Source organism: Pinus tabuliformis, chromosome 5_1 (genome assembly GCF_031772625.1).
Source record: "Pinus tabuliformis cultivar Carrire ecotype Pingquan chromosome 5_1, CPIR1, whole genome shotgun sequence".
NCBI lineage: Eukaryota > Viridiplantae > Streptophyta > Pinopsida > Pinales > Pinaceae > Pinus > Pinus tabuliformis.
In genome coordinates, this window is record NC_142305.1 from 264,523,267 (window position 1) to 264,548,610 (window position 25,344).

Sequence of the window (25,344 nt, forward strand, 5' to 3'; positions counted from 1 at the left end):
AAGAGAAGCATGACAAGATATATATATATATATATATATATATATATATATATGAGTTAACTTGATTGATTGTTAATATATTTACTATACAGCTTGGTGCTTGTGGTTGTGATTTACTGATAAAGTGATGATTAATGTATATGTGGACACTTGACCAAAAAAAATATTCACCGGAGATGTGACAAGTGGTATCATAGTTACAATTTCAAATATGAGACCTAAGGGCCAACTAAGAGCTAAACAATTTAAAAAAAAAATAGTTTATGTCACAGAAAATTTAGGGTTAAGGAGAATAGGAAGGATAGAAACACTTGCTAGACCTTTTAAGGAGGGAGGGAAGACTTGGATGAGGTACCCCTATGAAGAGGGTTACAACTAATATTGAAAATTACTAATTCTATGCTTAAGGATAGAGAAGTGTATTATCATGGTATGTAAACTTGATTGAGGAAGGCCTAAAGAAAAGAAAAACAGAGAGAGAGAGACTAGAAGATTAGTATAACTAGATTAAAATAGGTGATAGTAGTCTAAACACCACTGCTATAGAAAGAAAATCAAATAGGTCAAGTATATTAAGTAAGAAAGTAGACTATTACACTATATAATGCTAAAACCCACTCTATAGTTTGGGAGGTTTGTTTAAAAACAATTATGTTTTGCATGACCTACTTCTTCACTATATCATAGGCAGCTCGTGATACAATTAGTTCCTTCCTCCAAATGGTCAATAGTTTGGATCTTAGTATCTTGCAGATGTGAGCATGTCCCTCTAAGAACAAGGACACAATATTTTGCATGCTTGTTTTGACACGGTCTCGATGAGCTCATGTAACTCTCGCGTAAATTTTTTGAAATCTATATAGGATTAAGTCGTCACATTTCAAACTTAGCATGAATGTGCAAAATCTAAACTTTGCCATGGGTTCTAATATTTTGCACCACTTCTCAAAGGTAGCAAGCACCTTGTTGTTCAACGCTTGAAGGATTTCCACTATCAACTGCAATATCTCCATCATGAGATCATTATTGTAAGGAAGTAGAGGCGATGTTAGAGATATGACCTCGCTAAGACGAGTGGAAATTGTGAGACTAACCTCTTTACAAGATCCTCTAAGAGTTCATGTTGTATCATACATAGGCATGAATGGCTTGAGTCACCCAAAGTGTGAATAGCTTCCTCTTTCATTTCCTTTGCTTCAAGCGTTGGAGTATTGGTGAGTAAATGACGATACTCATCAATATGTTTTTAAGTACTAAACATCTATGGTTGACTAGACGATGCAGACCCACTACCTCTAAGTACCACTTTGTTCTCGTGGGGCTTCTCCACCCACAATGACCCCTATGAGGATCTCTACTACAAAGGAGACTGGTCCTCCACTCGTGCTGTCTACTAAGGATGCCCAGTAACTAGATATTGGATCCCTGGCACACGTATACATCTATTAGAACATTAATCACACATGTTTGTATGACGACGATAGTTCGACGAGTCATCAATATTAGTGTGCGGCAGTAGCGGAGTGTTAGTGAAAAATAAATCCCAAGTGGGATTAATCTATGTATTTGTGAATATAATGATCTCACTCTTTGATAGAGTCTTGAGTGTTTCTATCAAGCACTTTCAGTGTTTCAGCCATGCCACTTTGCTCTACATATCTTGTCTTGACAACTTGACTTTCAACGAAGCAACTGAAAAATTATGAACTCGGCCAGCTAGAGTGCTTCAATATGCCTAAAGAACTCGATAAGAGTATGATACAGACTTTCAACCAATGTCAAACTCAAACCTCATGAAAATCGACTCGACTAGTGGGGCTAGATAGGGCCTTTCCAGAATGATCTCAGCACCTATCAAGATGGAAAATTGGTCATCAAACTTCAGTGTGACAATTTTGGTAGTGTGGCAATCATGGATTCATGAGAAAGCAACAACAATATCAAATCATGTGACAATCACACTTAGTCTGCTCTAGTTTCATAATACTTCACGCACTTATTTACCTTGAAATATACACTAGAATAGGATCTATGTCAACACATCTTGGTTCAATCAATCAATCCACAATTGGCTACAGACTTGGTAACAATCATATGGCACCGATGAACTCAGAAAACTTCCATCATGCTCGACCATGTGACCATTTCTTGTACAATTGACCCGATTTTTCTGCCACTGATTCTTCCCAACCGATGCGACCGCCTCAGCCACTACAATAGTCACAATCCTTCCCAGGTTGCATATCTCAATTCAAATAGGTGAACCTTAAAGAATTAATTTGGTCTCCTGATAATTTTGTCAGTAATTGTACAAAGGTTCAGTCTTTGTGATAATTCATCCTCAGTTGGTATATTCAAACTTTCACAATGAGATATCCCAATTATTTCAGCTTCAAGTTGGCCCAAGGACTTCACATGCATGCCTCGGTTACTAAGTGGAGCAGGTTTTTCAGTGCTTATACTTGCATTTGTATTTATGGATTTTCATGATTCAACTGAAGTAATTCCGGAAATCTGTTTTTAGGATGAAACATCTCCAATGAAGCTATGTAATAATTCAAATACTTATGTGAACAAGATCTCCACACAATTCTTGTAAGGATGATATCTTGGGAGAAGAAATCATCTTTATTTGCTTGTATTACAAACATTTGTTTATATTGCTTGTAGAGACTAATTTTTAAATTTTTGTAATATCAAAATTCCTCTTTTTAGGAAACCTTAGTTGCTTCAACTAAAACATAACCATAATAGTTAATTTTTTTAGCTCTAGTCATTACTTTTACCAAAACTAATAATGCCAAGGGAGAAATCTTTTTTGCACCTGGAACGCAACAACTTGACCTCTGCAATAGGTGAGCTTGCCATCCAAAATATTATAGACAATAGTAGATATAGAGAAATTAATTGAGTGATCTTCGTCTTAGTTGTGATTTTTCTGACATCAACATTCTTTTATAGATGGATTTGTAACCATGAAGTCTCCTACTCAATTTCTTTATGGATGTGAGTTGCCAAAACTTGAGACTCAAGTTTTGAAACACTAATTGTGTGGTTGGGATTCTCCTCAGCCAAGCTGGGATATGCTCTGCACATCCATTATGAGCACATCTTTCCCCTTTTATATCTTATACTCTTTCTACTTTATGGATGTGTGTTTTCAAAACTTGAGATTCAACTTTTGAAACACTAATTGTGTGGCTGGGATTCTCCCTAGCCAATCAGGGATATGCTCTCCACATCCATTATGAGCACATATTTCCTCTCTTTTTTTGTTTTACTCTTTCTACTTTGTTGATTCTTGCTTTGATATCCTACCATTTTAAACTCATGACAAACAAAATCAATTAGAAACACATAGCCCTTAGCTTACCTTGCCACTATTCAATATTGTATTAGATAAGTGTCTTGAAAGCCTATAAATATCTAACAACTTATTAAATATTTCATTAGATAAATGTCTAACAACTAGCATAATCATATACATTAGAAATATGCCCAAAGAAAATAAACATCATTACATTTATTTTATTTTATGATACCAAATTAAAAATTATTAAAAAATAACTAAATTATAATTCTAAATTAAATTATTATAAATAAGTAAAAAGTAATTTAAAATTTAAAATTTCAAAATAAAATCATGAAAATCTCAACCCATATGGTAGTAATTCACCAAGAAAGAACAATCTCATGCGTTGCAATCCAAAAACATGCCTCGGTTACTATGCGGAGTAGGTTTTTCAGTTCTTTTACTTGCATTTGCATTTATCGATTTTCATGATTCAACTGAATTAATTCCAGAGATTTGTTTTCAAGATGAAACATCTCAAATACTTCTGTGAACAAGAACTACACACAATTCCTATAATAGGTTGAACTCTCTAGACTTGGTTTTTATCTATCTATTTTCTATAAATTTTCATGTCAAAATCTTGATTCTGATGAAGTAATTCTAGCTAGCATTTTTCCTTGAGAGAAATATCTTTCTTAAGCTTTGAAACAATTCAAATACTTTGACAAAGGGCTCCTATAATACGTGGACTGAAATGTTTTTCTTATTGCAGTTGATCCATGGTGTGTTAAAGTCTCGAGTATCTTCAAATGTAAGGTAGGAGCTACCATAGGCGTATATGTTGCAGGCGTTCTGGAGAATGTTACTGCACATGTTTTAGAACTGGCAGGAAATGCCAGTAAAGATCTCAAGGTTAAACGTATCACACCAAGGAATTTGCAACTGGCCATTAGAGCGTGTCATCCCTTACATTCACCCATCACAATCCAAAAAGAAAGATTAGTTTCACTGTTTCAGGAAATTTAGGAAGGCCCTGTACTTTTCCTTATTTTTTTGCATGTGTTTCGTTTGGACCTTTTCCTTGAAACCGACGATATTTCATACAATTATAACAATTTTACTATCAATATTTACAGTTATAATTATTGTTTTGGAGTAATATTTAAAGTCTTTATCATTTTTATTTTCTGTGTTTATCTTATCAATTATTAGTTGTATTTGAGTATGAATTTTAAACTTTTTAATATATATTAAAGTCATTTCCAAATTCTAAATGTGGTAACAAAGTAGATTTGGGATGTAGTTTATTGTGGGGACAAAATTTTCCAACTTGCATAATTGATCAGACCAGCCCTGTACTGTAGTCTGGACATGAATATTGATTAATGAAATTATATGAATGATGAGCAATCAAATTATTAAATGTGTGATTTGAGGGCAGCTAGATATTATCTTGATTTTTTTTTTGTTTGATTGGTATGCGTTGGTTGTGAGGCATACACCTGCCTCTACCTCAAATTCCTTCCTCTCACCTTGTATTGTACTATGGACATTAATGGCTCAGTTTACTCCATTATTTTTTGGCTTGTTCACACGGTGCTCTGGTTCACTTGGGTCTCTGCAAGTGGTTTTGTGACCTTTCTGTTTGTGCTTCCGTCCTTAACTTGACTCTATTAACTAGACTCTGTTTACACTATTCGGTCATGGCTCTGTTCTACTAGCTGGGTTTTATTGATATAATGGCGCTATCTATTCTCTTCTATCCATTGGTTAGCTCGAGGGTTTCGAAGCTCGACTCTCTGTCTTCTGCAAATGGGTTCCTTGGCCCTGAAGGTTTTGTGGGTGCTATGTACGGTTGATTTCTCCTAAGTACATTTGCCCCTGTATTGTTTCCTTTGCTCACAATGTTTTTTTAGCAGTGTAATTTGTTATTTGGTTCGGTGATTTCAGGTCGCAGCCACCAAGTGACCTAGCATTCGACCTCAACTCATCGTCTACAAACGGTAAGTCCCCATTCTCTACATTAGTTTTGCAATTGGTTTTTCTTATCGTGCTAAGGGTCTTGATCCTTTGTGAGCAAGGTTCCCTTACTGGTTGGTAACCTATCGATTCCTTCCTCCGGCTCAACACTACTCCTAGGTAAGCATAGGCTTAGAAACCCTCGTTGTTCTCAAGTGGTTAGACTGGTATGAGGTCACGGTTCCAAACTTGTTGGTCAGGGTTTTCAAGTCATAGTTCAATTGTTATTTAGAATTTATAGTTTGTATGTAGGGTTTTTATGTTGGGTTTTGGAACCCAACTCCTCTGATGACATACAATGTGTTTTTTCTTTTTTCTTCGTGCTGTAGAACTTGAACATTCTATTTATGAACTTGAATATGCTTGAAAATGAAAGAAAAAGATGTATTCATTTTTATATTGTACCTGTAAATTCATGTAGTATCTTTGTTGTGATTGTATTGAAGGGTGCTCTAACCCTCCTTTGTTTAGCTGTAGTTTCCTTTTTCAAACACTCTATGTGGTGTTTATGAGTTGTATTTATTTGTTGTAAGTCGTATTTGATTCTCCAACTGGTTGTTCGTCCTTCTTGCTTGGTGTTGGTGCTTTCATGAGACCTCCTTTGCCAGCTGGGTTTGATATTGTCACTGTCTATTAAGAAACAAAAAGCTCATTCGCTATTTCGTTAGTGCTACTAGGAACACACTCTTGCTAGTCCTTAAACAGGAAAATATATATGTAATTCGATGTTGCGATGGATTCAGATGTTCACAGGAAATTTGATAATGCTATTCTTATTTTTATTATGCTGGATAACCACCCTAAAATGTTTCATGTTTTTTCTTTTGGTAATATCTGTTGAATAGTTTCAAGAACTATTAATCAGTTACATGTAGTTACATTTAATAACTATTCTTTCATGCAAATTCTGTAATTGATTTAAAACAGTAACTAAAGGAAATTAAAAACAAAAGTGAAGCATATCCTATTGTTAAGTCCTAAATGCTAGAAACTAAAGAAAATTAAAAGGTTCAGGTACCAATGACCTGTCAACCTATCAATCCTATGAGACAAACGCTTTCATTTTGTTCACCCTGAGCTGGATGCTCTTGCATTAGGCTCCCAGGGTAACAAAAACTCATAGCTCTGTTCCAGGAGCCCTCGAAAGAATATTCTGCACGTTGTATTTGTGCCGCATCAAGCCACGAACTGTCCTCATTGGGACAGTTCTTCCACTTGAAAAGGTATTGAAGGTACTCTTTCCTGCGAGTTCACTTGGCCACCTGTGTGTCGAGAATTCTCTCAATCTCAAGGGGCTGAGATGAAGGCATTTACCTCATCCAACAACCACTTTCCATCTAGGTGTCCCTTTCTGGCCGTGTCGAACTGTCATCTTCAGGACTGGCAGTGTATGGAAACAAATCTTCCATGTTGAAGATGGGCGATATGCTTATCCCTAAAGGTAGTTGTAATTCATAGGCATTTGCAGAGAATTTACACAGAATTTTGCAAGGGCCAATCTTCCTATATTTTTGTTTGTGGTATTCACCCTTAGGGAACTGTTCTCTGTGAAAATGTGTGAGGACTTCATCCCCGACATTAAATTGTGCCTCTCACCGTTTCAGATCTACCCACTATTTATACTTTTTACTGTTGTCTTGCAACTTCGACTTTACCTTCTCATGTTGGTCATTCATTGCTTTGGCGAAATCTTCCCCATCAGCACTCCATCTTTCGAGTTGTCCCAGATCTCCTAACTCATGCACTCGACGATGATGCATGCCATACAAGATCTGAAAAGCACTATACCCCGTGCTACAATTCGGTGAATCATTGTAAGTGAATTCTGCCTGGGTAAGTACACGATCCCACATTCGTGAATTTTCTCTGATCAAGCTCCTTAGTAGGTTTCCCAAGCTCTAGTTCACCACCTCCATCTTCCCCTAAATCTATGGGTGATAAGCGGAGCTGAAGTTCAACTGTGTATCCAACTTCTTCCACCGGGTGCGCCAGTAATGTCCTGTAAATTTCACATCCTTGTCGAAAACAGTGGACTTAGGCAAGTCGTGCAGTATGACAATCTCCGTCAAAAATAGGTGTGCTACATGAGTGGCATCGTTGGTTTTTCTACAACGAATGAAATGTGCCATTTTGGAGAACCGGTCCACCACCACCATCATAGAGTCATAACCGCGCTTTGTTCTTGGCAGACCCAAGACAAAGTCCAAGCTGACTGAGTCCCATGGTCTCCTCGGAATAGGCAGTGGTGTGTAGAGTCTCGTATTCTCACGGTGTCCTTTCACCAACTGACACACTTTACACCTTGTTACAAATCGCTGCACATCTCTTCACATCTTTGGCCAGTAATAAAAGTGACTGAGCTGGTCTAAGGTCTTTTCAATGTCGAAATTTTTTGCTAGACCTCCACTATGCTTCTCCCGAATGATGTTCTCCCTCATCGAACAGTCGGGAATACATAGCTGTCCTCCTTTAAACAACAGGTTCTCCTGTAAGTTATAGTCCAGCCATGGAATATTGTTCCTCAAAAAGGGGTTTTGCTAGGCTTTATAAGCCTCCTTGAAATCCGCATTTGTCTGATACAAGTCTGTCATATGTTCCAAACCTAGCACTTGTACCGTGTTCTCCTGTAGGAGAAAAGCTCTCCTACTCAACGCATCTTCTACCTTCTTGGCCTGTCCACTGATATGCTTCAAAACAAACATAAAACTCTACAAGTACTCAACCCACCTCACATGCTTGTGGTTTAGCTTATGTTGCTGCAGAACATACTGCAACGCAGAATTGTCAGAAAACAAAAAAAAATCATTACCTAGCAAATACTATCTCCAATGCTTCAATGCTTGGACGAAAACATAGAACTCCTTGTCATAAGATGAGTACTTCTGCCTACTTTCATTCAATTTCTCGCTGAAATAAGCACGTGTTTGTCTTCCTCGCTGAGTTCGGCCCCAATGGCTATACCACTGGCATCACAATGAACTTGGAACAATTTGTTAAAATCAGGCAACCTCAAAATTGGCCTTTCAGTGATCTTCTTCTTCAAGTTCTGGAAGCTTTTCTCTGCCGCTTCAGTCCAACAAAAAGGTTGACTTGCCTTTTTTATTGTGTCCAATATAGGTGTGTAGATCTTAGTAAAATTCCTTATCAATTTATGATAGAAACTTGCCAACCCATGAAAACTATGAACCTTGAACAAACTCTTTGGGGATGGCCAGCTAATGATAGATGCAATTTTCTCTGGGTCCATTTTCAGCTCGTTTGGATTTAGTTGTTAATAAATGTCACAAATATAGAATATCACACCACTCCAACTCCTCTACTAGAAAATTCCACAATCCTCACCAAAATCTCAATCCAAAACACACATAATTACTTATTGTGCACAAAATCTCTTAAAAACATGCCATTTATAATACTAATGGCTCCATGATGCAATATTAATAACCACATATTAAGCTCAAACATCTCATATTAACTTCATCTAAATTTACGTTTGTTAGTTGTCGCATAGATAAGTATCTAATCATGTTATAAGCAACGAGATGACGTGGAAGTCTATCGTATACTACATAATCAATAACATAAGGCATAAGGAGCCAAATAATCTAGAAACATCCTATGCAATTCAATTAAACCATATTAGTTGAAAGAGTGTCACTTGGAAAAGTGAGCACTACCACCCAACCTAGAACTAAATTTCTCGAGTTCATCCCAAAGACGAGAGTACTTTCCCATTGACCAAAAACCTCTTGCTGATCTCCTCCATGGGTATTTAATTCCATAATTTCATGATAAAAATTCCTTTAAGGGTGTCCTACGTTTGTGGATCTTTTATCAACCTGCGCAGGCTTTTACCATAAAAACTCGCCTTTCTCTCCGGCGAGGCTTTTTATGTTTTTTTCCAAACTTAATATCTTTCTCCAACTAAGGAGCTTAGTTTATATTTGTCTCTCATCCATCTTATCTTATCTACAATTTGGTCTAGAATTCTTATCATTAAAGAATTATCCATTCCCATTCTCCAATGGGATTTCATTTGGCAAGAGTCTCATCTCTAGTTGTCTCATTTTCCAAGCATTTAAATTCCTTTTTTTATTTTGTAATAAATTATTTATCCCCATTTTTATGTTGAGTCCCAAATTTTCTTCTATAAATCCATCTAACATTGGCTAGTGTGATAGTAATGGAGGGGTATTACAGTTGATTGCTCCAAAGCGTGGACCGTAAGAAAGGTACAAATCACCATGTCTCGAAACACAAAACCATCCTTTAGGTATTCTAGTAGTATCGACTTTAGAATCACAACCTACTTAAATTCTCTAAAAAATTTGAACTCTTTCACAATATTTCAAATTTATCTATATAACTTTAAATTATATGGTTAACAAAAATCAATTCCTGAGAAATGGGAAGTTACTTAAATTCTTTGAGTATTTTAACGTGCTTTATACTATTTAAAATTTATCTACATAACTTTGAATTAAATGGTTAAAAAAAATCAATTTCTAATTAGGGATTTATCATGTTGTATTAAATATGGAGAAAGTTTTTCCACATAATTAGGATTTTATTGAAAAATTTATCTCCACACATAAACCTACATAATTTTATTATTATTATTTTTAATGTAGTTTTATTTTTGTATGAATTTTTTGAAATAAATGTCTCATGGGAGCTAGCAACTTAGAGAGATATATGCAATAGCCTGAAATCCCATCTATTAGGAACACATCGTTCATCCTAAGACCGGGACATCTAAATATTATCATAGACAAGAACTGAGAGAGAAGAAAACCGAGAGCTCACAACCTCCCAAAAATGTTTGAATTTTTAATATAATATTATTTACTGCTAACGTTGCAACATCTCCATGTATACTATGTGGTATAACCCAACTATTATTTATTAGATGCAACATTTTAGATGAAAAATAAGTTTTAATTATTAGACATAGATGACAAGTTATTATTTAAGACATTGTAATCTATGTATTCACTTAAATTCTCTAAATATTTTAACAAGTTTTATAATATTTAAAATATATCTATATAACTCTAGATCATATGGTTAATGAAAATAAAATTATATTTTGGAATTTATGATGTTGTACTAAATACAAAGAAATCTTTTGCACACAAATAAACCTACTTAATTTTATTATTATTATTTATGTAGTTTGATTTTTGTTTTATTTTTTCAAAATAAATTGGTGATGATGAACTCTTACCTTATCTAGAATTTGACCTAGAATTCTTATCATTAAATAATTATCCATTCCCATTCTCCAATGAGATTTCATTTGGCAAGAGTCTCATCTCTAGGTGTCCCATTTTCCAAGCATTTAAATTTATTTTATCTATTTTGCAATAAATTATTTACCCAAATTTTTACTGCGAGTCCTAACTTTTCTTATATAAATCAATCTAACATTGGCTAGTATGATAGCAGTGGAGGGGTATTACACTTGATTTCTCCAAAGCATGGACCGTAAGAAAGTCACCACGTCTGAAAACTCAAAACCATCCTTTAGGTATTCTAGTAGTATCGACCTTAGAATCACAACCTATTTAAGTTCTCTAAAAAATTTGAATTGTTTCGCAATATTTCAAATTTATCTATATAACTTAAATTATATGGTTAACAAAAATCAATTTGCTGAGAAATGGGAAGCTACATAAATTTTATGAGTATTTTAACTTGTTGTATTAAATATGCAGAAAGTTTTTCCACACAATTACATTTTTATTGACAAATTTACCTCCACACATAAACCTACATATATTATTACAATAACTTAGTGATTTTTCAAAATAAATCTCAGCAACTTATTATATGAAATAGTCTGAATCATCTTTAGGAATCATAATCCTAGATTAAAGATTTAGACAATAACTAAGAGAGAACAAAACTTAGAGCTTACAACATTATTTAATGCTAATGTTGCAACATATGCATGTATACTAAGTGGTATAACCCAAATATTATTTATTATGTGCAAATTTTTAGATGACAATAAGTTTTAATTATTAGACACAAATGACAACTTATTATTTAAGACATTGTAATCTATATATTCACTTAAATTCTCTAAATATTTTAACTAGTTTTATAATATTTAAAAATATATCTATATAACTCTAGATCATATGGTTAACGAAAATAAACTTATATTCTAGAATTTATGGTGTTGTACTAAATACAAAGAAATCTTCTCCATATGATTATGTTTTATGAAAATAATCATGTCCAAAAATAAACCTACTTAATTTTATTATTATTATTTATGTAGTTTGATTTTTTTATTTTTTTTTCAAAATAAATTGTTGATGAGGAACTAACAACCTACTCATATATATGCAATAGCATGAAATCCACTTACCTTAGAAACTCATAGCTCATTCATCCTAAAACCGAGATGTCTAAATACCACTACAAATAGTAACTTAGAACCAACCCCACATTTTCATTTGAATTTTTATTATTTAATGCCAATGTGGCAACATCTCCCCTATGCCAATATAGTGGGTGATAGAGCACCTCTAAACTGACGATTAATTACTACGAGTGGTTTTTGAAATTAAAAATATTTATTTATTATTATATGTAAAAGAGAAATTATCATTTAAGACAATCTAATGTATATATTCACTTAAATTCTCTCACTTATTTTATAATATTTAAAATTTATATATATAAAAATAAATCTTGTGGTTAATGAAACTTAATTTATAATTTGGGATTTATCATATTGTACTAAGTATGGACCAAATCTTCTCCACTTCATTAAGCTTTATTGAAATAATCATGTTCACATATAAACTTAATTTTTTTAAATTATTTTTTAATGAAATTTGATTTTTGTTTGAACTTTTCAAAACAAATGGTTGATGGGGAGCTAGCAACCTCTCTCGAGATATATCCAACATGTGGAAGCCACATCCATTAGAAACTCGTAGTTGATACTAAGACCAAGACGTCTAAGCCCTACCAAAACTAGAACTAAGAATTGGCATCCTCCCTACATTTTCGTCTGAATTTTTAATATAATATTCTTCAATGCTAATGTGGTAACATCACCCCTATATAGTTATAAGGTATAGGGAATGGTATGGCACCCCAACCCAATTTCTAATTTTTAGGGGTATATGATAATTTATGATTTAGGAGATTGTAACCTATATATCCACTTAAGTTTTCTAAATATTTTGAATTGTTTTATAATATTTATCCCCTCTCACTTATATTCCTCATAACGTTTCAACTTATTTTACACTATATATTCTCTCTCATCTATAGCATAACAGTGTGGAGGTGACCCTAAGGGAGGTGTGTCTCTTGTCCCAAAAAGATCTCATACACCAATTGGTGTGTGGCTTGGCCGTGACCTTAAAATTGGATTTTAATAATAATAATAATATATTCATCCTAAAATTTTCTAACTTCTTTTATAAAATTTATTTCTTCCCATTAATTAACTAATTTTTTAATCATATTTTACAATATTCATATTTTAATTTTACACTTTTTTATTTGACACAATATGTTTTTAATTTAAAATATTTAATTGTCTTGTTACTTCAACTTGAGGATACCATTTAACATATTTAATAATAATTATTTATTAAAAATGCTATTTAATTTTAATGCTAAAGTATTTTAAACTTAGATTTACCCTTAAAATAACTTTACCACCCTAAAATCTTTACCCAATCCTATATATATATATATATATATAACTCTAAAATTATTTAACATCTTTTATAATATTTATTTTTTAAAAATATTATTTAATTTTAATATTAAGTATTTTAAACTTGGACATACTCATTAAAATACTTTTACCCATTTTATAATAATTATTTTTTAAAAATACTATATAATTTTAAGAATAAATATTTTAATATTTTTTAAAATACTATTTAATTTTAATATTAAGTATTTTAAATCTTTGACTTATGCCATAGGGCATTAAAAGATGCAGGTTGGATAACCCAATTACCCCTGCTCGGGATTAACCATGCCTGTCATAGGGCATCTCCCATGACATTTAATGCTCTATGGCAAGTTGCATTTAATGCCCTATGGCAAGTTGGTTAGCCGCTGCCCTCCATTCCCTACCTAATCTCTATAAATAGAAAGATAAGAAGAGCCCAACACCATTCTTGATTTCTCAGAAGAGTCGACCGAACAGTAAGAAAGGTGCACATCGCCACCTCCGCTCAGAAGAGCGGACCGAACAGTAAAAAAGCTGCACATCGCCACCTCTGAAATCTCAAGGTACTTATTCAGGTCTTTTATCTACTGTTTTTCATGCTCAAATACAAACAGTCTTTCTGCACGTTCGCACTGCTCTATTAAGCTGTTTTTTTTTTCTGCATTATCCAAGAGTGGGAGATATCTGTAACCCATGTAAAGTGGGTTTTGAGAAAAAGACGGCATTTGCAGGTCTATAGATCTACTTGATTATCCAAGCGCTTATACCAGGAAGACACAATGGTTGTGGGAGAGAATCACTCTGGCAAAGGTGCCGAGGGCCTACCGAAAGTAAAAGGCAATCAATCCGTCAAAGCTGCGAAGGTCCCCCAGAAGGGAAAATCCACCACAGCCGCTAATGATAAAACTGAGAGGAAAAATCCGGTTTCTCGCTCATTTCGTGCGGGCCTACAGGTTCTAATGTTTTCCAATATTGATACTGCAATTTCCTTTTGATTTTTTCAACGTTTATGTTGCTCATTGTTGTGAAATGATATATGTCTGTGACTTTTACTATTCAATGAGAGATCTGTGTAAACGGGCGTGCGCTAGGTTCATTTGTGAAAACCGTTTGCTATTCCAGACACCTCTTATGACATCTATCGGATTGTGTACATCTTATGGTTAATGGTTGTTAAAATATCAATTCGAGACACACATGAAGAACCATTAAAATCTTATGGACATTAATGGCTTCTTGCCGTATTTAGAATTAAGAAAAAATTCTTAGAAATATCTTTTTGGACCACCTCCAGAAACCCCCTCGACTGCATCCTTCTGGTTTGCGCTGGTTTTGATGTTTACCTTGGGTCGTACGACACATCCCCACATCCGGTTGTTCCTTGCTAGTCCATTTGATGTTTGATTTTGTGTAAGAAAAGGTAAAACCATTGGGTGAAAAGGTGCGTCAATTCTCCATTTTTGACAGACAACATTGATTTCGAATGAAGCGAGCAGTGGGGAGTCTTCGAGTAGAGAGTTTTCAGAGCGTCTCTCGGGTCGCTATAGTTGAGGACCAGTTTTTAAGTAGAGAGTTTTCAGAGCCATGGGGTCGCTATAGTCGAGGACCATGCACAAGGACAAGGTTAAGGTTCATGCCTTTAGCTCTTGATGAGATCCATGGCGCTGAGGTTATATGCTACATAGTACATAAAATGGAATTGAATGAATGAAATTATCGAACTCGAACCTGGGGATTTCGGCGAATAACAAGTGCGAAGAGAGACTCGTCGATGCAGACAAGATTGTGTTGAGGAAGAAACCTCATCAAGTCGGTATTCATATATCTGAACTAGATGTTGTTGTTTGCCTTAAACCATTGATTCGTTGGGTAGTGATAGTGTACTCAATTACTGATTCATTGTTTAGCAATTCCTTTCTCTTATTAGGCTTCATTGCTGGTTTTGATACATTCTGTGTGCGGCTGTCAATTACGAAACTGCGCTTAGCCTCGAACCTGACTGGGCACTCTAGTTATCGGTTCTTTAATCTCTTTCAGAAATCTCGGTCTACCACCCTCTATACTTTCACGAAATAACTGGCCATAGCAGTAGATTTATTTCCCGTTTTAATAACAATGTTCCACACACATTCAAGTTGGAGTGGTCATCTTGGAGGTTCTGTGGTTATTGGTTTTGAGTACCCATTTAAAACTCGTGTCTATCGAATGTGGGTCAGTCATGCTGCGCACTTCATAATGTATAGTTGCGAGTGGTTTTTGAACTAGATCGATGGTCTTATGAGGGAACGGTCTTCCAACGTGGAGGCCAACTACTTTTGTTAGAGAAACGGACACCTTTTTTATGCTTTTGGGTTACAAGCTAGAGTATCACTATTTTCGTTTGAAGAAGTGGAACAAACGTAGCCCATAATAGAGCAGAATTGAGATGAATGCAAGGATTTCCTCTGAAGATTTATAGTTAATTGATTTAACTAAATTGTTAGTAAAACAGAAAAGATAAGATTAAATACAAATATACATATTAACAAAATGAATTAGAAAATAAAAAATGTTTTTTCGAATATATTTATTTTTACAATATTATAATACAATACATATTTCTGGTTCCATTTATAAATTGTTAATCCTTTTAAGCTTTATAAGAATCCAGGCATAGTTCCTTAATAAAAATAGCAAAACCATGGGTTAAAAACCATGGACCACAAAACCACTAGAGGAAAAACCATTGTACCAAAAACAACAAAAACTAGACATAAAAAATTGTAACTTCTTTAAAACCCCCACATAGGTAGGATTCCACTCCTTCTTCTTTAAAACCCCCACATAGTTAGGATTCCACTCCCTTTAGGATCTCCCAAGTAGGGTGGTTCCCAGGCTCATGTGTTGAAATTTATTGTAGCTAGGACTAGAATAGATTTTCACAATTGATAAATGCTTCTTTTGATGCAACAAGTTCTTTCTTTATTCTTCAAACAACAAGTAGCTATACATGAAAAAATGAAACCATTCACTTCTTCAATAAGAGAAGAGATCACAATAGCCAATGAACAATAGACCAAACACAAAAATATTAGGCTAAAAACCAGCCCTAGGTGAAACCCAAAATTCTTTCCTTATGAGAGACTTTTTGTTTATCAAAAGTACATGAAACATATTCCAACCAATCCAAATTTTTCCTGAATACAGAATATCAGTCACAATTGGTAAATAGAGAGAAGGAACAACTCTAAGTCAACTATATATACTAGTTTTCACAATAAGACAGAAATTTGGGTCTCTCCTCACTATAACAAGAGGCTGAAATTAAGTATTGTTGTCTCCAAGGAAAGTTAGTCAACTAAAGTTAATTTCCAATGCCATATGAAAATCCCTTTGAGCATATTGATTGAGTTCACTTCCAAAAACTACATTAGACCATGGTCTATTATCCGAAAATATTGTTTCATCATAGCTTTGAATTCATCTAATATCATATTTTATTTTTAAATCATGTCATTAGCATAAATAAAAATTGTAGTGGTTATATCTTATTGTGATTTAGTATAAAAAATAATCTCACCCCTGCTAAATCCATCTTTGAGTAAACATAAGGGAATCAAAAATAAGATTCTCTTGTAACTTGCTTCATGCCATGCAGGAATTAATTCAACTTGTGGATTTTGTCGTATTTTTCTTTTACTAAGAATACCAATTTTTGATATACATACACCTCTTCTAAATTCCCATTCAAGCTCAATTAACATCCATATGGTAAAATAACCATTTATTTCAAATTATAATGGATAATATATTCCTAAGAGTATCCAAAGTTGTTGCTAGACCAATAGCATCCCATGTCTAATTCTCTTTAAAAGCTTCAATTGCTTCCCTCTTAGAATAAGTAGGACACTAGGATAATAAGAAAAAATGATATTGTTGATCCATTTCATCACATTTCTAGTCTATTTCCCTAGGCATCCTTTTTTTTCTCTCACTAAATATACTAACTCACTAAATGAAGAAGCCTTATTTCTCTAATGTCTCATTGAATTTGCTGATTCTTGGCTAGAATAAGACCTATATTTTAGTATATGCACCTGTAAAAATGGAAATATTTGTGAAGGGATTTGCTTCAGTCAACCTTTCACATGTCCATCTATTGGGAGAGATAGATTTTTACCATATACTCCTTCATTCTTTTGACCATTCCAAAATTTTCTTCCAAAAATTTTCAATGTTTGCTCACCACAAATTTCTTACTGACATAATTATATAGTATGTAGGCTTTGAACTATTCAGTGTACCAAATGAAAATTCATCTTTCTAACTCATATTATTAGATTATCTCCTTAGATCTTTCTAACTCATGTTTATCCTAAAGTTGACCCCTCGCCTTCTTTGTCTGGTTCTTCATCTCATTCTTCCTCTTTGCCTAGTGAAAGTTTGGATTCTAGCAACGAGGAATCTAAGAAGAATAAGAAGAAGAGGACAAAGCAGAAGAAGCAAAATAAGCAAGGGAGAATCCAAAAAACTATTGGTACCGATGCAACTAATGAAGAAACATATTCCAACGAGCCCCAAAAATTAAAATTGCCCTGGATGTTATGTAACGGTGACCACCTTCTTTAAAGTTGTCCTGATATTCCCAAGGTCTTAGAAGTGTGGTCCATCTATTCACATCGACCTTTGTCATCAGCCTCTGAAGTTCATGTTGGTTAGAAACACTCAACTAGTAATAGTAAAGCTCATGGGAAAAAGGGAAAAATCAAATTTCATTGTAATATGTGTGAAGGTAATCATCTCATTCACCTTTGTCCTCTTCTAGATGAGCCTTCGAAAGAGTTGGAAATCATTATAACTTTATAGCCTTGTCTTCTAGTTGGTTATCAAAATCTTCCCTTGATCCTTCACTAGATGATCTAGTGATAATTAAAAGTCATCTTTGGTGAACCCTGCTCTCCCTTAAACTGAGTCTCGTGAGTCTGTTCTCGACTAACCATTGGTTGAGAAAATGGTAGACTTGGTTCCGCCTTCACTTAACGGTATCTTTCTGGTAGAGAATGAACCTCATATTGCTCAAGTTCTTCTAGTTTTTTAGTTTTGAATGAACTGGAGGGAAATCATCTTGTTCTCGAGGTGCATGAGAGTTATATTATTCCCATATAGAAAAGGAGCACCTCTCTCATTCCTATGACACCCCCTCCAAGTAGTTTGGTCACTTCTTTTGATTGGAGTCAAGTGTCACGATATCATATTTCATATTATGTGCCTTTCCATATTACGGTATAAAATTACCATTTGGTCATACCTAGCCCAGTCATAGATGAGGGCGAAACTATTAGCGTCTGATCCTCAAATTCTTGGGATGCTTTAGGTTCTCCTCAAATTGTCCCCGTCACCTAGAATCTATTAGGTTTTAATAGAGGAATCATTCCACTGTTAGGGATCCTTCCTAAGTTACCGGTTACAATGGGAGGGAATATTGTCTATATAGATCTTATGGATGTCCAAGGCCCTTTAGATTTTAATCTAATCCTTTGTCTTCACTATGTTTACATTATGGGATATTTTGTATATTGTCTCTTTTTAGTGATGTGTTTCCCGCATGAAGGAATCATTTTGATAACTGATCAATTTAGATTCATTGGTCCTCAATCAACTCCAAATCAACCCTTATCCCTAAATTGTTCTTATGTGCAAGCACTATCACACCCGCCACAGGTTAGTTATGTGGCCACCTATTTCAAGCTAACATCTACTATTAATCTAGTAGATGATGCAGTATGCCATGTAGTAGGGGTATTGGAGCCCAATTTTTCCATTGGATCCCTAGACATGTATTGGTTCCAGAGTGTTTTTCTCCCATCTAATGAGAAACGCATAGAAGCCATGGCCTCTTTTGGTCTCTAATCATGGATTTGGAGAAAAGTTTCTTGTCTTGTGTGAATCTCATTTAAAAATTAAACAAGGGTCATGAGGGTAGTGTTTTTTACTATGTTAACCTCATTAAAAAATGAAATAGACCCCTTGAGCATGGTTCTTTTTCTGTGTGAAGCTCGTTAAAAAATGAAACAAATCCCCTTCCAATTTGAGTCTTTGATGAGATCTCGTCAAATCCCAGTTGAGTATTTCACTTGATCTCATAAGTGAACCTTCATTCCATTGACTTAGGTGAATGAAATGAAGCTTGGGGGGCATGTTCCTTGAATTGCATCATTATACTGGGGGCATGCAGACTTATCTCAAGAATAGTTTATCTTTGTTTCAACTTGCATAAAAATGAAACCAAATCTAAGCATAGTTTTTTTCTCATGTTTCAAAGCTTGTGAAAAAATGAAGCCATCTTCAAGTATAATCAAGCATAGTTTCCCATGTTTCAAGCTTGTGTAACAATGAAACCATTCCCATTTTACATCTCGTGGTTTTTTTTTTATCAGCCAATTTTTACCAAATGAGCCTTGGTTCTTTCATTCCATCATCACCATCTCTTTGGTTGATCATATGCTTTCACTTGCTTCTTTTACTTATGCCTGAGGAATATATATGATGAGTAGTCTTATTAGCCAACCTCTTGACAATTACATGTTTTGAGCAGCTCCATCATGACTGGAACCAATTGCTATCCTCTTATACCACTCGTTCCTCAAGGAGGAGTCCTCTTTCAAATCTTTTTAGACTCCAAAAATATGAATAGATTGTCGAGTACTTGTATTTGCGAACTCATTAAGTTAAATTAGTTAACATTGTATCGTTATATATTTACACCTTTTTCGGGGTGGGATTTAATATTTATGAAAAATATACACCTTGGTTGATATGGTCAAGAGGTTCTCTCAAATATTGTTTTCTACCTTTTCGGATTCGAGAGAAAAATTTATGAAAAGGGATGTGATGGAGTTTTGTTTTTTGTCTCTTTTTCAAAATCTCTAATTAGGAAAAAATACACCCAGTTATTCCTCAGTCAGTCTCGTTGACGAAAGACTTGTCACCATGACGAGCCCGAGTTTCTCCTTCCTAGAACTTGTAAAACATAGTAGGATGGATTCATATGAAGGATGAACTTATACGACAAGCATATGGTATCCTCTTCAATATTGTGTAAAAATAAAGAGGTACTCATTAGAAATAGTGGGTAAAAAGTGAAAGTGAAAAATCTCTTGTATAGGCAGCATATCACTCTTGAACATGACATTCATCTGCATCTCGTGTCAGGTTTGGGATGTCCTTCCTCAATCACTTGTCTTTCCGAGTTTGGATGATCCATTTTACCTCTCATATGACCATTTTATTTTGTCATCATGAACCATGGTCTTATGTTGATTCAAATGCTACCACACTTTGGAGTCGTTTCGCCTATATGTTAAAGTGAAGTCCTATCTGTAGTTTTTACCTATACATTGTCTGATCTTTTTCTAGACTCTTGATCATACTCATTCATTTCACTTTATTCCTTGTTTTTCTTCAGTGATGGGGGAATCATCATGGCCTTCTTCGATGGGTCACTTCCTATCGACTTCAGCTCATTATCCAAGAAGATTACTTAGAAACTCCCTTTTAGTACCTTAGAGCTTGCATGCCTTAATGGCATGTTCCTCACATCCAACAATAGATTTTCATTATTGACCTTCAATCAGATAATTCCACAAGTGTTCAACATGAGCTTCATTTTCATATTCATGAATTGTACTGTTGTACGTTATGGACTAGTGTGATTATTGGTGGTTCCTCTCGTGCTTGTTAACAGTCCACATCATTGGTCGGTAATCAGGTGGTTTTCTAGCATGTTTGGCTTCAGCACATTCATTTGCATGTTATAATTTTTACTTTGATCAGGTTGGGATGGATTTTGACTTCTATATTATATGGCCATGTCCATGCCTTGGATCTGAGATTTACAGATGATCCTTTTAATTTTGATGGTTATGCCCATACCATGGATCTTTTCACATAGTCCTTTCTATCCGGATGGCTATGTCGATACCGTGGATTCATGTTTTGACATCAAATATGTATATTTATATGTATCCTTGATTTGTAGGTCTCCTGATATTGTTTATTCTCATGCTTGCAAAATATCATAAAGCATCTTAGTCATCACTCCATGTTCTACCTCCATGCTCTAAGGGGCAACCGTTACACTCACACCTCTTGCAATTCACTACGTGATACCAAAAAGTGCATGAAACATGGCAATCATGCAGTGTAGCCATATTGATATCTAGTTCAGATCCTCCCTGAAAAATTGATGGAAACATGCATTGAGCCTTCCGCAAAGAAGTAAGCCCTAAAACGCTAAATTTAGGACCAGTGTGACCCTGACACTTTTAACATGTGTTGGTGACAAGTTACGCCATACTAGCCTAGCACTGTCAACGTGCTTTCCGCTTGGATACCCACGTTGACCTCTAAAATGAAAATTTTCCCAAAGAGGATAAGAATCTTTGTGTTTTACGGGCTTCTAGAACGATGAGTTGGAGGTTGTTCGGTGTTGATGTGGTGGAATTATCCCAATATTTTCCTTCGACCTTATCCCTAGTATCTACCTCGTTGAGATGAGGGCCTTTCCCTATCTTTGGAGAGATCCTAAATCCCTTTCCTTGCGTATATATTCATCGTCTACCATTCCAAAATGGTTGGTCTTTGGTTATTTTTACCCTTATGTTAAGATAGTGCCTACATGCTATTCATTTGGCTTGGAGAATGAGTTCTTGGAGAGCTTGAGCTTGGACTTAGACATTCACTCAAGGAGATCATATTGACATCAAGGCTTGGTTGTATGATTTCTCCTTTATTTCATTAATATATAAAACTATTGGTTCACTTTCCATAAATTTTTGTGTTAATGCATCATTTATCTTAATTCTCCTTGATCTATTAAGTGGATTCATTTCGATTATGCTTGTTGTACTTGTATGCTTTATCATTTATTTGATCTTTTGTGTAGGTATCCAAACGCTGTGAGAAACACAGCTGAGCTTGAGGCACAAACGATTCAAGGTATTCAACAAAGGAGTACGTTATAGCATTAGAACGAGGTAGGTCATCTTCATCTTCTCTCATTTTGATTGTAATTTAGGAAAGTGTTCTTGTAGATTGTCACGTAGGTTGCTAGTCCCACTAATTGGGATAGAGGGATCATCTTTGTCCACAAAGGGGTCTTAAATAGACAACAAGAGGTCAGCAACCCTATTAGAGCCCATTGCAATTGTATAATCGTTCCATCAGTGAGGCTTGGATGTCATTGGGGAAATTTTCCCCGATTCATTGAAGCATTACCACTATATTTTGAAAACTGCATATTATTAATGCAGTGGATATAGGCAGTTCCGGTAAAACAATTGAATGATTAGGAAGTCATGAGATTTTTGTAGAAGAATATCATCTCTAGGTTCGATGTTCCTACATCACTTATTTTTTATAATGAAACATATTTTTCCTCCGTAACACTTTATGATTTCGCATTGTAAAATGGTATTACCTTGAAACACTTTTCTAACTATTATCCATAAAGGAATGGTCTCGTTGAATCCTCGAAGAAGAACCTCATTTGTATCTTCAAAAATAACATATTCTCTGAGCAGCACAACTGAAACACTACTTTAGTGAATGCCTTATGGGCTAACTAAGTCACACTTGAACCTTCTTCGAACATGTCCCCTTACTTCCTCGTATATGGAAAGGAAGCCATCCTCCCACTGAGAATCTACTTGCTTGCTATCCAATTGTACCAAGAATCCCAAGGCAAGCCATTCCTTTTAGTTCAATGTAGGATGGGCTTTTTGCACAAGCTACATGAAGAAATGTTTAAAGGAAAAGAAAAAAATTTCACTCCATCAGATTCGTATCAAGAGATGGTTTGATATAAAATCTACATGGAAGAATACCTTTAGTGTGGGTGACCTAGTCATTAAGTGGGACAAAGCCCATGAGGAAAAATGAAAAAGCACTAAATTTCAATCCGTATGGATTGGTCCTTACACAATTCACAAAAATATTGGCCAACACACATATCGTCCTCAATCACTCGATCGTAAGATTGAATCTCTCCCTGTTAATGGCCAAGACTTAAAACAATATTTCAAATGGGGACATAGGGTTGCAACCCACACTATGTATATAGTCTTTTGTTGTTTGTTGTTATGTTTTATTTAGTTTTCCTTTTTTGTCTTGTGTAAATAAGGGTTGTGCCTTACTACATTGTGGCATCCAAGTGTGTGTGTAGCTAAAGTTCAAAAAGTCTTGTGACATTACAATACTTGGCTAGTTATGTGTCCATCTTCCTTGTGTTGGCTTCATCTTTTGGCTGATGAAGGTTTGACAGAAAATATGATCTGTCTATAAGGACAGTTTTGCTCCAACCATGAACTTGTGTCTAGTCCGAAAACCTTATGTCTATAATCAATTTTCCTCTCTGGTATGTTCAATATTATCCAACTAGTAGAAATGAAGAAGAGAAAAATCCAAATGAGAAAACAAAAATGAGAGGACATATGCTTCTCTGAAGGAACAATCTCTCCTCCTCTCAATAACTTAGGATCCCTCTTTCGCCCCAATGTAAATAAGTATTGATGCGCAATTCTCTTTAAATAAATAAATAATGGTGAAATAAGAGATAATATTTCTATGCAGAGAGGTGAAGCAAGCTACTCCACGAGGGTACTATCCAAGATCATTAGAAATGGAACAATTCTTGTGTTCCTACGTGACTCTGTCAGCGTACATTCTAGGCGTGCTAGGAGCAGAGCAACACCCGAGATGAAAAACTATACTTGAAAATCTTAATATTGTAAGCTAAACTACCCTTCCAAATTCAAAATGTTCTAATCATATTGAATCTTATGTTGTTTTCAACTAAGAAGGCACACAGGGTACCATATATGCCCATGGGGTAAGTGGGGAAGAAAAATTAATCTGCATGATGAATCAATACTCCTTGAAGGAAATAGGCCTTGTACATAAGAAAATAACCAATAAAGGGAAGCACGAATTCAACCAGTGCGTTGCCAAGTGTTGTAGCGTCTGAAACACCCTCCAATATTTTGGATTGCACTCAAATTTTAGAACCTTCCTTGGTCTTTCCCTTGATTTTGCGGTCATTTCATGAGCTTTCTTTGAGTCCTTTCACCCCTTTTCCTTATTGAATGAACTTTCATCTTTTGGCATGTTTGACTATTTTTCCATGCTTGTGTGCCTTTTTATGTTGGGTTTGAAGGTTGTGCTTTGTGTATTTGAGTTTTCCTAGTTATGTAAACACCTTTTGCACTCATACAAAATTTTTTAAACATTTTCACACAAGTGTCATCATGGTTGTCCTAAAGTCTATCTCAAGTGTCGCACTTGTTGCTTCTTGTTCTGAGATAGTCACATGAAGGGTAATTCTTTGTCTTGTTGTTTTGGTGTTCTACGTTGTCATGTCATCAAATTATGCTAAGATTTTGATCACAGGTTTAAGTTCTTGACAAGCTCATCTTCATCCCACACTTAGCCATTTTTCCAAAAATTTCCTGACCGAGTAACTCAGTTTCAGCAGACCCAAATTGAACTACTCACTGCGCATTCTCAATCCCCAGTGGTGTAGCCTTGATTCCTAGAACTACAAAGTGTGTAGTCATTATCCCCTACGGAATTTTCACTACACAATTCCAGATCTCAACAACCTCCCTTCATCAACAGAATTGCGCAGTAGTTCCTCCAAGTCTGACTTGAACTGTGCACTTTACAATGTCAGTCTTGAAGATTCTCTCCTTTCCTTCTCAAACCCTACAATTCACAAAGAACCTAGCATCCCTTGGACTCCAAAAGTGCTAAGAAGTGTCCCCTAGTGTCCTCCCTCAGGAAAAGCTCAGTGACCTTAAGAATTGCACAAATTTTTCCTCCAACTCTCTCTGCTTCCCAATCCTCCATTCCTCTAAAAAAAACACATATTTGTCTCCTAGGGACCGAGCTTGCATCAATCATTGACTTTTAGTGGCCAATGCCCAATTTCCTCCCCTAGTGAGGATTGTGCTCAAAAGTTCCTCAGTCAAGCTTCATCTACCCTCTATGCAGTCTTAGTGATCAAATTCTCTACTTGCCACCTGGAATTACGCAATGTATAGTTAGTGGGCCCTGTTTCCCAGCATGTCACCTATCTCAGGCTAAGTCCATGGAAAACAATGCAACATATTAGACTATGGAGTTATCAAATGGATGTCATCCCGTCATGAGTGAATTACAGGAACATAATCATGGTAAGATGATGAAGAAGGAGAAGAAGGAGGAAATAGTCCCGGAGACTCACTTATAGGTGGATGGCCAAAGGAACCTATCAATAGAAACCAAATCAAACACATGTATG